The sequence below is a fragment of the Cibotium barometz genome, chromosome 44, assembly GCF_041138505.1.
Source record: "Cibotium barometz isolate CiBa-2024 chromosome 44, ASM4113850v1, whole genome shotgun sequence".
NCBI classification, from domain to species: Eukaryota; Viridiplantae; Streptophyta; class Polypodiopsida; order Cyatheales; family Cibotiaceae; genus Cibotium; species Cibotium barometz.
The window spans coordinates 31,488,248-31,503,550 of NC_141089.1; positions in this window are offsets into that span (position 1 = coordinate 31,488,248).

Consider the following 15,303-nt stretch of genomic DNA (forward strand, 5'->3'; position numbering starts at 1 on the left):
ATGCGGTCCTTTCATTAACAAAAGTGGTGAGGGCCGAGTCATCGGCACATGAAATAAGCTATATATGCATGAACTTAATATTTATGTATTAAAGCCATAAACATAAAGCTTAATATGCATAAAGTTTTATGCATATGTATTAATTTAAGCCTTAAACATAAAATCTTTATGCATATGTATTAAAGCCATAAACATAAAGCTTATGCATTAAGCCATGTGCATAAAGCTTTTATACATAAAGCTTTATGCACAAAGCTATTATGCATAAAGCTTTATGCATTTTAGTATATGCATTAAAAAAATGCTCCCAAACACCCGAGTTGCACCATAAACAAGTCAACGAATGGGGTTATGAAAGACAAGTGTTCTTACCTTGAGGTAGAGAAGTTGCGTTTTTGTTGAGAATTTGAGTGCCAATCTACAAATATAAGCCTTTTTAAAAAAACATATATTAGTAAACTTAATGCTTATGATTTATGCTCATTCATATCATAAATCTTATGCATAAGCTTATGCTTTATACATATGCATGCATAAGCTTAATACATATGCATAATCTTTCCACGTATGGCTTTATACATATGCATAATCTTTCCACGTATGGATTTATGCATATTTATTAAAGCCATAAATATAACTTGCTTATACATTAAACCATATGCGTAAAAAGACCATAGTAGAGGTTTTGGGAAAATCCGAATTCTCATTTGAAAGAATAAAAAATAGGGGCACGGTAAATCTTTTAAGAATTTTTCAAAAACCCCTCATGTGACATATCATTGGAAAGTTCTTGAAGAGTAGGTTCTAGATCCACATTCTCCGACAACTTTGGAATTGGTATGCTTAAGATACACCAAAAAGTAGATTGAAAATCAAATTTCCAAAGTAATGGGATTTTTCCAAAGTCCCTAATATGGTCTTTAAAACTTTAAACTTTATGCATAAGCTTAATGCACATGAATTAAGCCATAAACGCATAAAGCTATATGTGTAAAGCATATGCATAAGCTTAATACATGGCTTTATGTAATAAAGGTTTATGCATAAGCTTAATACATATGCATAAGCTGTCTACATATGACTTTATGCAATAAAGCTGTCTATATATAGACAGCTTTATTGCATAAAGTCATATGTAGACAGCTTATGCATATGTATTAAGCTTATGCTATATATATATATATATATATATATATATATATATATTCTAGCCATAAATGTAAAGCTTATGCATTAAGCTGTATGCATAAAGCTTTATGGCTTTATTATGAATAAAGATTCAAATAGTTGACAAAAAACTAAGCTTTAATTATTTCCATTTTTTTTCCTCCTCTTTATAAAAAATGAAACAACCTTGATAGGTCATAAAATCTTCCCTACAAAAATTTATTAAAACCCCTTTCTCTTCATGAAGATTATCAGAACCTTTAACTCAATTAAGGTTCTGTGTATTAGCTGTTATTCTAGTATACATTTTAATGCATTGTAAAATAGCTAACTACTCTCTCAATCCTTTCCACACACATTAACCAATATCAAAAGCAATAATCCATACTTTGGTCGAGCTCTGATACACCAAATGAAACATTCATAGGGTGTGAGGGGCATGGCACTGCGCGCGGGGGCCGGGGGGCACGGCTCCGTGGGGGGTGAGCCGAGAACATGGGACATAATGTGACATAACTCTCTATTTCTCTCTCTCTCTCTCTCTCTCTCTCACACACACACACACACACACACACACACACACACATTATGTCCACACAACATGGGACAGAACTCTCTCTCTCTCTCTCTCTCTAGGCTAGTTCTCATAGTACCTCATTGTTTAAGGTAGATATAGGTATGGATCGTATCTCTATACACCCTAGCAACAATTGGTTTGCATACATTACTAGCAACCTAGTCACATGTATTAGATAAAGCCAAAATGTGAGATGACACGCACACACCCTATTCACTTGTATATTTCAACACCTCCCCTCAAGTGAATACTCCTAGCACACCTGGACCCTATACCAAGTTTCCCTCTTACTTGATAGCCCGCGACCAGTGCCTCAAGCCCCTAAACTCATAGTCCTTGACACTCTCTCTCTACGTGTCCAAGGCTACTACAAGTGCCCACGACCTTGACTAAAGTGCTCACACATACATCTATCTACCATGTGGCCTACATCATCGGTAGCTCAGAGGTGGTTTTACTTTGTTGGGTCAGGTTACATTGGGTTGTGGGGTCTCTCTCTCTCTCTCTCTCTCTCTCTCTCTCTCTCTCTCTCTCTCTCTCTCAGAAAAGATGATCCGACTCCACTACCTTTGGAGCCTCCATGAAGTTTGCCGATGTCGTTCCTTCTCCACCACTGGGTTTGCTATAGCAGTCTCGTGCCATGTGTCCTTCCTCCTACTCTGCCTCTTTCTCGTCCTCGTCCTCGAGAGAATCCTCCTCGGGTGGTGAAGAATACTTTTTCTTCTCCTGTTGTTGAGTCGAGCCATTTCTTCTCTTTGCCTCTGCTCTCTTGCTTTAGTAGAGCTCCTTCTATCTTGTGTAGCTTCAATTCAGGTACATTCTTTAGTGTTGCTATAATATTTTCATATTCGCCTTTGTCCACACTCTTCAGAAGCACTGCTAGTGCCTCATCATCTTCTACCTTTTTGCCAATAGCTGCTGTTGCTTAATGTTTTGAGTTCATCCCATGCATCTTTTGCCCATTGTATCCCTGTGATGTGATGAATGATTTCATCATTTAAACTGAGTGTGCAATAAGTCCCAATGCTTTTTCATTCCTACTCTTCCACTCATTTTCCCCTCTCGCCTCTGGGCATTCATCTCTTCCCTCAACTAGCCCCCATAGATTTTTCCTCATGAGCAAATACATGGTTTTTGTCTGCCATGTGTAAAACTGCTCCCCATTAAATTTGGCTATTTCTTTTGTGATGTACTCATGATGATGAGTGTCTACCCTTTTATATCTCAATCTGGTGTTTAAGAGATAATTACAACAAATTTATCAGCATTAAATCACGTTTTTCATTTAGACTATTCAGAGATCGCCTATGCCAAGCTCCTAAAATGTAAAGCACTTAGTGCAGTTTTGTCGGAGAACCCCTTAGCCTCGAACATAAATAAATGTATTTTGGTAGCTAGGGAAGCTGCCTTGTATTGCTTTACGGGCAAGCATCTCGGCTCAGTTTTAGGCCATTGTGCCCTTTCTCAGGCTCAAGGAATCAATGAGCCGAGTGATATATTCCAAAGCTTAGGCCAGAAACCAGCCTCTAGAACTCTCTCTCCTGAGCTCTTCCAAGAGCTTATTAAAAAGATGTAATGCAAACTTTTCTTCCAAGTTTAATAAATTTTTTTTGTTGTGCATTGTAAGTTGTGATTTTTCCTGGCGTACTTGTGATATACCATTTCAAGCCTCGCAATTTTAAGATTTTGTTCATGTGTTCATAGAAAATATTGTTTAGGATTCATTTTAAATGTGATTGTGATTAAAAAAGTAATCGAGATTGGGTTAGAGCGGTATGAAAAAATGTTTTATTTATGGATGTATACACACTCACATATATGTATATATATGTACATATATGTATATATATACATATAAATATGTGTGTGTGTGTGTGTGTACCTATATATATATATATAAGATTCTGGGGCTATTAAAAGATTTATATATATATATAATATATATATATATAAAAGATATATAGGATATATATATATATATAAGACATAAGATTTTGGTAAGATTTTGGGGCTATTATAAGATATATATAAATATATATAATATCTTATATAAATATATAAGATTTTGGGGCTGTTAGGGCACCTAAAGGGCCTTATGAGCCTCACCAGACAAAAAATATCAAAAAAAATAAAAAAATGCCATGTGCGCTACGGCGCGAAAATCGACAGTTTGACCTGGTCAAACTAGTGATTAACGCGCCGAGCGCACATGGCATTTTTTTTTATTTTTTGTTATTTTTTTGGTCTTGAAGCTCATAAGGCCCTCTATAACGGTCTCTAGGTGACTTTATAGGCTCTACCTTTTTTGTATATATAAATATATATATATGTGTGTGTGTGTGTGTGTGTACATATATATATATATATATATATATATATATATATGTGTGTGTGTGTGTGTGTGTGTGTGTATGTATATATATTTGTATATGTATATATATATGTGTGTATATATGTATGTGTGTGTATATATGTGTGTGTGTGTGTGTTTTTTCCTGTGTGTATAGTGCTTTTATATTTTTTTAATGAAATGTTCATTGGCACTGAGCATACAAAAAAAATTAGACTCAACAAAGAATGTAACACAACTCAAAAAGCTTTCATTAATGTAACAAAGAATGTAACACAACTCAAAAAGCTTTCATTAATGTGTGAAAATGCTACAAAGAAATTTGGGAACATTACAAAATTTTGTAGGGAGAATTACAAAGTGGGTTAGCCTATTGAGGTAGAAGGCTACGCTCTAAACGTAGATGTAGGGCTAGGGACATATCTACAGGCTTCAAAGTAACTCTCTTGGCATGTACCATAGCCAGCACTGAGTCTTCAAAAACAGAAACTACAATATCTTCAGCAGCTTCTTGAAGAGCTTCAAGAGCTGTACTCTGTATGTGATCAACCCTGTCAGTAAATTTTTCCATTGTTTCTCTCACCAGTCGCCGAGAGAATGGTACCTTGGGGATGAGAAGATCTGTGCTTTTCTGATATTTCCTAATCTCTCGTAGCGCGACTGTCCTCCCTGGCCTCCATTTTCTCTTCTTCTTTGTAACTGGTGGAGGCGGTGGTGGTCTTTGATTCTCCCACGGTGGTCGTTCAGACCTGAACTTCTTTTTCTTTTGTGCACGCTCTTCCTCTTCTTGCTGGTCCCGAAACTTGCCCTCCATTCTTTTGCCACACTTCTTGACTGGACGTTTGGATGTTGTGGCTGCTTGTGGCTGTGCTTGGCTTGCCCTCCTTGCGTCCTCTTTGGGCTGCTGTCTCTTTTGCATTTCTGTCTCCCAAGCCGCCCTCACAAGAGCAAACTCTTTGTCAATGGTATCTTTCGTGATGCCATAGGACAAGAGCTCGACCTCCCTGTTTTGTAAGATAACCTCTAGCTGTTCTAGGGTGTCGGCCTCAATAACAATCTCCGATGGTTGCCCTTGACCTTCCTCGGCTTCTTTTTCCGCCATTGAGACTGGTTTGGCATTTTTCACTAAAGTGTCTAATGGCGCTAGATTATTCTTCTGCACCTCAAGCTCCTCTGAGAGCTCTTTAATCCTATGCATCAAACTATTGATCTGCTTAGTTGATGCCGCTTGAAGCTGGTCGAAGGCAAATTGTGTTTGCCTCTTTTCAGCTACCTCATCTAGCCACAACATGTGTAATCTCCTACAATAGCCAAGAAGCCCATTGAAACCATCACCAACAAACTTAAGAAAACTTGTAATGCTTTTAAATGGTGGAGGGGCACCAGATATTGGATCTGGTGGATAAAGATTTCCATCAATCCAAAGATCAATGGCCTTTGCTCCTTGCATTCGAAGCTGATCATATGAAATATTGGGTGCAACATGCCTACTGCGTAGGGTTGCGTATTCTGTCTCCAAATCAACCTGAAGGCGGATCTTAGAAGGCTTATTGGTGATGTCTTGTAGTACCATCTACAAGAAAGTAGGCTTGTAAGCTTGGGTTGAATAGGAGTGGAAGGAGCAGGATATGGTATCAAAAAAGAATGGGAAGAATGGAGATGAGGGTTGCTTCTCTAGAGCTGCATTGTGGATAGAGAAAGAAGCCAGAAATGGAGCCAAAGAAACATAGAGAGGGTTGGCAAGGTGAGACGAAAATGCAAAGGAGACAATGCATCATGGGAAGCTTCTTTAGTGCAAGCTATGGCTGCTAAGCAATATAGAGAGAGAATACATCATGAAAAGGTTCTTCTGTGCAAGTCATGGCTACTACTATGGGTTTGGAGAGAGAACCAAGTATTGTAGAGAGAATGCTCCTGGTAAGCTTCTTCCTTGCAAGCCATGGCTACTACTGTGGGTTTGGAGAGAGAAGGCTCATTTAGGAGTACAGACCTGCTAGCTATGGAGAGAGGACCAAGCATTGTAGAGAGAATGCTCATGGTAAGCTTCTTCCTTGCAAGCCATGGCTACTACTGTGGGTTTGGAGAGAGAAGGCTCATGTAGGAGTACAGATCTGCTAGCTATGGCTTTTGGAGTAGATAAAGACGCTTTTTTCCATGGAGAAGGAGTGCAGGGCGTTTTAGAGAGAGGATTTAGAGAGAGAAAGAGATCTGGTGCACACACAAAAAAGGGGGGAAGAAAGTGACAAATTTTTGGAATGTTTGGAGTTCGAAAAGGTAGAGAAGGCTATGATAATTGACTGACAGCCCATTACAAAGCTTTAAAGTCACCTAGGTGGCCAGATCTAAGAATATCTCCTTTTTTTCATTTTTTTTGTTTTTGTGAAAAATCAAATATATGCTTTTAGGACTAGGCCTCTAGGCTTGGTCAAAGATGGATTAGCATTTTAAGCATTTCACTGAACATCCAAATTAAAGGGCCCAAGAAGACTCCATTGAGTTCCTAATGGCACAAATGCTACGAATGGTAGTCATACGACAAGTGGGAGCAAAGGTCTCACCAAAATCAATGCCCTTTTCTTGAGCATAGCCCTTTGCAACAACAAGTCTAGCCTTATAGCGATCAACACTGCCATCTGGCTTTCATTTCAACTTAAAAACCCACTTACATCCAATGGCCTTTTTACCAATAGGCAAATCACACAAAGACCATGTACCATTCTTCATTATAGCATCATATTTACTTTGCATTGCAGCCAACCAATTTTTTGAATTTTGTGCCTCATCAAATGAAAGAGGTTCTTCCTCTTCACACATACTAGACACAGCCAAAGCATAACAATCTGATGTATAAGAGGCATGGTGAAAACCTGAACGAGTACGACTAGTCATAGGTGCATCAATCTTACTATCATGCAAGGTTTGCACCAGCCATTTAGGCATATCTCTAGCCTGCTCATTTTCAGCCCTATCCTCATGAATTACATCCTCTAAATCTGCATCAGAAATAGGCTGATCTATGATGTCGTTTGAAATCTACATAGGCTGAATATTTGCCTCATTAGGACTTACATTTGAATTCCCACCTGTAAAGAGAGGCAACAACGTAAATCTGCATCAGAAATAGGCTGATCTATGATGTCGTTTGAAATCTACATAGGCTGAATATTTGCCTCATTAGGACTTACATTTGAATTCCCACCTGTAAAGAGAGGCAACAACGTATCAAATACATCCCGTGAGCTCACACCTGTCTCTTTGGTACATGATAACAAAGGCTGCACAGCATCTTCCACAAAAACAACATCTCGACTAATCAAGATTCGCTTTGACTGCGGATGATACAATCTGTAACCCTTGCTCTCAGCACTGTAACCAACAAAAATGCATTTGACAGCCTTATCATCCAATTTTCTGCGTTGTTGCACAGGCACTAAAGCATAGGCCAAGCAACCAAAGACACGCAAGTGACCAATAGAAGGTTTCCTACCATGCCAAGCTTCGTATGGAGTAATAGACTGCAAGGCCTTAGTGGGACACCTGTTGAGTACATATGCAGCACACATGACAGCCTCAAGCCAAAACGCATGTGGCAAAGCTTGGCTCTTGACCATACATCGTGCCATCTCCATAAGTGACCTGTTTTTCCTCTCAACAATACCATTTTGCTGAGGGGTATACGGCACTATACATTGGTGTTTTATCCCACGACTAGCCAGAAATGCATCAAACTCTTTAGACAAGTACTCCCCCCCTCGATCAGAACGGGAGGGTGCCCACATTACAATTGGATACATTTTCAACCATAAGCAAAAACTGTTTGAAGCACAAAAACACTTCGGACTTTGCCTTTAGTGGATATACCCATGCATGCCTTGAGTAATCATCAATGAAAGTCACGAAGTACAAGTGTTTACCAAATGACGGAGTTTGCATAGGCCCACATACATCACTATGTACAAGCTGCAATTTGCGAGTGGCCCGCACAGAACCATCCTTTGGAAACGCAGAACGCTGCATTTTGCCCAAAATACAGCCTTCACAAACATGTTTCAATGGTGCCTGAAGAGGGGGCAATGAAGCAACCATATCAAATTTCTGCAAACGCAGCAAACTAGTAAAGTTCAGATGACCAAAACGAGCATGCCATAGTTTTGCATCTGAAACTGCCTTTTCATCAGAAATTGCATTTGCTGAATCTTCCACACACTTGTCATAAGAATTGAGCCTATACAGCCCACGAAACAAGGTGCTAGATATAATAATCGTATCACCAGAAGTCAAATCATGAACAGTATATCTGTCATCCACAAATTTGACTACAAGTCCAAGTCTAGCAAGCGCAGAGACAGACAATAGATTCTTCTTTATCCCTGGCACATACAAAGCATCTGAAAGTGTGAAAGCGCTGCCATTTGTAGCAGTAAGTATAATTTTACCAATGTCTTTCACTGGGTAAGAAGCATTATTGGCACATGTGACAGTATTCCCATTAGGGACAGCCTCAAGAGAAGTGAACATATCACGATGCGAGGTAATGTGCTTTGTAGCACCACTGTCAAAATACCATACATGAGAGTCAACAGAAACTGCCAAACATGCATCATGTACAGATGGGTCATACTGGCAATACACACTAAATGCCCATTCTGTATCCTGCACAACATTTGCAGAATCTGCATTTGTAGAAGCATCCGCTATTGTGGCTGCATTTGACTCTTTCTTTTTTGCCTCTTTAGCCTTTAGCTTAGGGCAATTCTTAATGACATGATCATTTGCCTTACAATAGTTGCACCTGGTCTTTTTCTTGCCTTTATCTCAAGAGCCTTCTCAGACTTATTGTTGCTACCTGTGGAAGGAGAAGAAGTTGTAGACCTACTAATAGGAGAAGAAACAGTAGAAGGGGCTGCCTTACCACTTCTTCTCTGCTGCTGGGCAGCAATAAATGCTTGATCAACTACACGCTGCCTGGCCCTGTTTTGCCTGGACTGCGCTTCTTGCAAGAGCTTGTTGACTAAAGTATCATACTTGACAACATCAGGTCTGTCCTCATTAAGAAGTCTCCACGTGGAAGCAAAAGTCTGATATGTCTCAGGTAAAGCATCAAGAACAGTCTGCACAAGAGAATGATCAGGAATAATCTCACCTGTAGAAATCAACTGTTCTTTGAGATCTTTAATCTCAGTAAGAAAAACATTCATGTCATCATCTTCCTGCATAATCTTCAATTCTAGCTCTTTACGCAAGTAAGCGATTTTTGCCTCGTTACGACCTGCATACAAACCAGCTAGAATATCCCAAGCCTGTTTTGCTGTTTTAGCTGAACGAATATGTGGGGTGATGTTACGTTTGACAGAAAGTGCAATCAAGGCATGAGCCTGTGCATCTTTACCATCCCAACGAGCTTGTTCAGCAGTGGGTAAAACAGCAGCAATAGTAGACCTGCTAGAACCTGCAACATCCTTAACAGATCCTACATCCACAGAACCTGGACGTACATCCGTACCCTGCACAATGTTTTACACTCCTTTTGCAACCAAAACATGCTGCATCATGTATGCCCAAAGTGGGTAGTTGCTGTATACGAAATACATCATTGCTATTATCAGCCATGGCTAGTGACTGAAACCGATGCAAAAGTTGCCTGTAATGAAGCAAAGACTAAATAGAAAACAACTCGTGCTATGTAGCACGGTCCACAATAGAATACGTATGCCTGTTTTGCAGAAAACTGCACTGTCGAAATTTCTGCAGAAAATGACGAAAACACCTGTGCAGAACTTGAAATGCAAAAACGGAGCCCGAAACGACCTCAGATGCAAATTCTGAGAACGCTCAACCCTACGGGCTCATTTGCAGAGTATAGGGACCTGCAAGCGCTCGTGAAAACTCACCTCAATCGGAGAACGTGAGTTGGAGGGTGCTGGCAGCGTAGCCCTAGGAACCGATGCCTGCTCTAATACCAATTGTTGGAATTAGGGTTGCAGGAAAGCACACAAAGCTTGGAGAAGAAGAAGCAAAAATGCACACGACACAAAGTGTATTAGATTGTGTCAATGTACAAAAGATAAGTTAGCCCTAGAATGATGGGCGTATATACAAGCTGGGGGAAAAAACCTCCTAAAGAGGGAAAAAGTGCCCCGGCGGTCCTAAGTGTGCTCACACACATCACTGCCTATATATATATGGCAACAAATAGACCTTAAATTATGAAAGAAATGGGTCGAGGCATTTTATCCAATGAATCTAACACACAACCATTTGGACCACTCTAGTCAGAATCTATAGAGCATGCAACATAGAAGCTCACACCACCTTAATATATATCTATAGATCTTGTAACAAGATGTTTATGAAGTGTTCCTACTCCAAGGATTATATTCACATTGTGGGAACCATGGATACTCTTCCCCACAGAATATTGGGACAAGGTTTACATGACTAGATGTGCCGAAATCACATTCATGTCCATGCTAGGGACATTATAAAAGAACTAGAAAACTAGGAATGGAACATGATCACCTTGAGCTAGAGTTTCTCCAAAAAAGACTACTCATCTGTACTCGAAAGTGTGCATACACCATACCCTCATTAACTAGCCACCATCATCGAGGTACATCTCTAGATGGGGGAAACCATAATGGGTGAAAGTCCGATCTATGGTATGACCCATCACCTAGATCTCAATGAATTGTGTGTGCACAAGTGTTTGTTCTACCATTCTTTTTTACAACCCACTCTAGTCAACAATCGAACCCTCACATGATAAAACTTGGCATGATTTTTTTTCCCTCAACCATAGTGAAAAAGGTCAAAGAAAGGAGAAAAAAGAGTTTAAGAAAGTAGGGAGTTAGATTTCTTACTTGGAGGAGAACACATGGGCACACCTTCTACCCTCCTATAATGTGTGTTGATCCTGTGTGCCTCCATGCTTCGACAAAGGGGTTCTTGGATTAGCAAGTGGTGATATGGATATACACACATGAGGGATTGAGCTATTAACATGGCTTATGTTCTTTGTACCTTTGACAATGTTCCATACTCCTCCTTGTATTAAGAGAAGTCAGATCTTAGTTTGCCATGTTAGGAAGCACACAAGATCAACATATGTTAAAATTCTCAATGTGAATATGTTGATCCTGTGTGCTTCCATGCTTCAACAAAGGGGTTCTTAGATTATCAAGTGGCTATATGGATATACACACATGAGGGATTAAGTTGTTAATGCAGCTTATGTCATGTGCTCGAGAAAACACATCACCACACAACATGAGACGCATCACATCAAAACACCTCATGCTTTTTAGTTGGCTTCCTATGAGGTTGAAGCTTAAGCTTTCTACTAGTTGGCAGCCTTGGATGTTCCCTTGGCTACTACCCTCATTTGGCTTGGAACCTTGCGATGATAGTAAGGGGGGTTATATGAACAATTAGGGGGTCTGTATGAATAAGCCATCATTATACACTAAAAAAGGTAAGGCTCATCAAAGTATCATGCTCTTGCCACTAGGGTGATTGTCACTTTGTTGGGATAATCCTTGAAAGATTATTTAAATTATACACTTGTAACATATGCCTCCATAAGGAATGACTTTGGGGCTTAGAACTTGATTTGAGAAGGATGGATTTGGGGTACTTGGTGGCATAACTTTATGAAAGACACTTGGCAACATGGTGTGGGCCCTTGCAATGAAACATTGAAGAGGTGGCCTACATGACATCTTATAAAAGTCTCTCACTCTTTGTTATACCATGGTTTAGAGAAGCAAGCATAATTAGTGGGGTTGTTCTAGATATCCCTATAACTTGTATTACTTATATGACTCATAACTCTCTTGTTTTGGACTCTCAGAGTTAGATGGCCAAGTCATCGAGTACTTTTGTAGTTTGATTCCAATTTCCAGGAAGAACCAGTTAGGATGGTAATACCATAGATATCCATATGAATTATATTACTTATATGACTCATAACTCTTCTATTTAGGACTCTTGGAGTCTGATGGCAAAGTCATCGAGAGTACTTTTATACTAGTGTGGTCCTAGGAAGAACCTTTTGGGATGGTAATTAACAAAGGTGGGTATGATGTTGTGGTAGTCTACCTCTCGGCGGTAAGGAGTTTTGATAAATGAACACTAGATTATGTGCTGGCTAAGGAGCTATAGGTATGGCTGGTAGGGCTAGTGGTTGCTTTGGCATTGGGAGAATGGGTTGTGGTGCTAGAGTCCTCCTTGTTGGGTTTCCTTGGTACTAACAGAATATATCAGGGTTGTAGTGTCGGAGTCCACCTTGCTAGGTTTCCTTTGATAACTAATAATTTAGGCTATATCGTGCCTCATAGATTTCCTTGGTATCAACAATAGGCTATATCATGGTTCTTGTGGTGTTAGTAATGAGAACAATAATGTTACTTCCTAGGCCTTAGCAATGGAAACTCCATTCTTTTATGGTTTGGTGATAAGTTATGACCTAATCTTGAATTGATCGATGAAGGATAAGTCATCTACTATCATGTACTACCTCTCATATATAGATAGTTGGTTTTAGCAATATAGTCCCACATTCTCTCTCTAGTTCCTCTTACTTGATGCTACAAATTATGCAATGGGGATCCATCTGGATCCACTTGGTGAGAATCTCACAATAAAAGTGTGTTTGAAGACCTAGTCCAATGGATAATTCTTAATTTCACAATTTGTGACTTTCAAAGCCACAAAAATGTGACTTTAAATGTCACACTTACAAATCAGGAAATTCCTTAGCTCAAATTGGGCAAGAGATTGTGAGAGAAAGAAATAAATTTTTGGTTATTATTTTTTTATTGGGTCTAGAATTATATCTTGGATCAATAAAAAGTAGCCTATAGTGGCACTTTCTTCTACAAAGGCTGAGTACAAGGTAGCATGTTTTGTTTCATGTGAAGCAATCTGGTTGAGGGGGATCTTAAGAGATATGGGTGTTTCTAAAAAGGGAGAAACAATTGTTGTGCAAGTCAATCATAGTTGTATGGCTATGGCCAAGAACCTGGTGTTTCATGGTCACGTTGAGATTTAATATATCATTATGTGCATTTTGCATAAAACCTCAAATCTCTCTAAAAAGTGCATATAATCCTATGGATCTAAGCAAGGATAGAGAAAGACTAGTATGTTTAGTAAAAGAATCTCTAATCTTGAAAGATTTCAAGATTTCAAGAAAATTAGGAAAATTTTAAGAAAATCAAGAAACACTAATCCAAAAGATCATCAAGAAATTGTGTAGATTATGGTTTTTAAAAATGGTGATTAGCATAAACTTAAAAATTATTAAGCATTAACCTTATTTATAATCCACTCAAAATAAAATTTAAAAAAATCAAAAAACTATGTAAAAACACTAACCAAAAATGGATTAAGTACTAATCACTCTCTAAAACATCAAGATGTAAGCAAAGGGATCTGATACCAATGTACCAATGTAATGAAAGGAATCTAGAGTGGGTAGAACTCAATGGTTGGAGTCCTTACAACTATACTCAAATGACTGGAGTCTACATATGTTGCTCCCCTCAATGCCTAGAGTAGCCATAGGTTTATGAAGAAATCCATGAAAGCTTCAACAAGAAGCTAATAGCTCCAAGAAAGGTCAAATGTATAATATGTCAAAAAGGTACAATAGATGTCTACTAAGTGACTTATATAGCCAATTATCCTAAATTATGCCCACACTAGACCCCATGCCCAAAGCTTATGTGCCTCAACCCTAATGTGTACATGTGCTAGTGGAAAATAGCTTTGTTATAGTATTATTGGCTTTGTTTGTATAAATTATATCATATTATAAATTAAGAATATGTTTTAGCTTTCTTTTATGTTTAAACATAGAGAAGCCTAATTTATTTTTTTGAATTATAATTTTGTTTTTTGTATTTAATTAAATTAAATTTTATTCATGCTCACTTTTATCTATAGTTCTATAAGTTATGGTAGGATAAGTATCCTTGAGATCAAAACCGAAGATGCTAGTAGCCCCTTTTTGTAAAAGCCAATATAAGAAAGGCTCTCTCACTTTGTAAAAAATTAATATCAATTTTTTGTTTAGTAAGGTAAGTATATATAATAAATTGGTGTCTAAGTTTACTTTAAATAGATATATTATTTGCACATGTAATAAAATAATGTTCACTATTAAATACGGTTGGGTCAAGATGGGTTAAGGTGGGGTGTTGCTTTTGTATATATGAATTTTACATTACCTTACTTAAGTTGATAAAAAGTAATTACATTAATCATTATACATAACCCTAGTTTCTTAAAAAACTCACAAAATATCCACAAATAATCTTATTAGCCACAAGCTCGCAAAACTCGATATAAGAAAAACTTATCTCATTATGTATAAAAGTAATATTAGGCAAAATTTGGACTCAAAAAGGACCCTCTAAGAAAAGCCATATCATCACTTTGCAAGAAAAAGGGGGGCCGTGTGGTAAACCTCTGACAAACTTAGAGTTGATATGCTCAAGTTCTAAAGATAGATTTCCATGATCACCAGCATCCATGTTACATGGATGATGGATGTCATAATTAATGGAATCTACCTTTTAGTGGGGGAGGCCTTAGTTGAGCATATCAACTCCAATTTTATTAGAGGTGGTAGATTGAGAATCTACTTTTCAAGGTCTTTCCAATAATATGCCACATGTGGGGGTTTTTACATAAGATTCATAAGTTTCACCACGGACCTCTTTTCTAGCAAAGTGATGATATGGCTCTTAGAGGGCCCTTTTTTAGTCCAAATTTTACCTAATGTTACATAATGTTTATAGTCAATATTTACAGCAAGGATCTTGTGAAAAAACCACTCCTTGCTTATGAGCAATACAACATATCTATGTTGCCTAGGCATATAAGAAGAAAAAACCACTTCTTGCTTATGAGCAATACAACATATCTATGTTGCCTAGGCATATAAGAAGAAAAAACCACTTCTTGCTTATGAGCAAGGAGTCAATAGTCAATATTTACAGCAAGGATCTTGTGAAAAAACCACTCCTTGCTTATGAGCAATACAACATATCTATGTTGCCTAGGCATATAAGAAGAAAAAAAGCTCTTCCTTGTGGCCTTGAATCTTTAAGGAAAATCAAAGAACTTTCCTTTACTAGCACTGGGTAATGCCTTGAGAAAGATTGACCATATAATGATGGTCACTTGACACCGTTGGGATATGTAA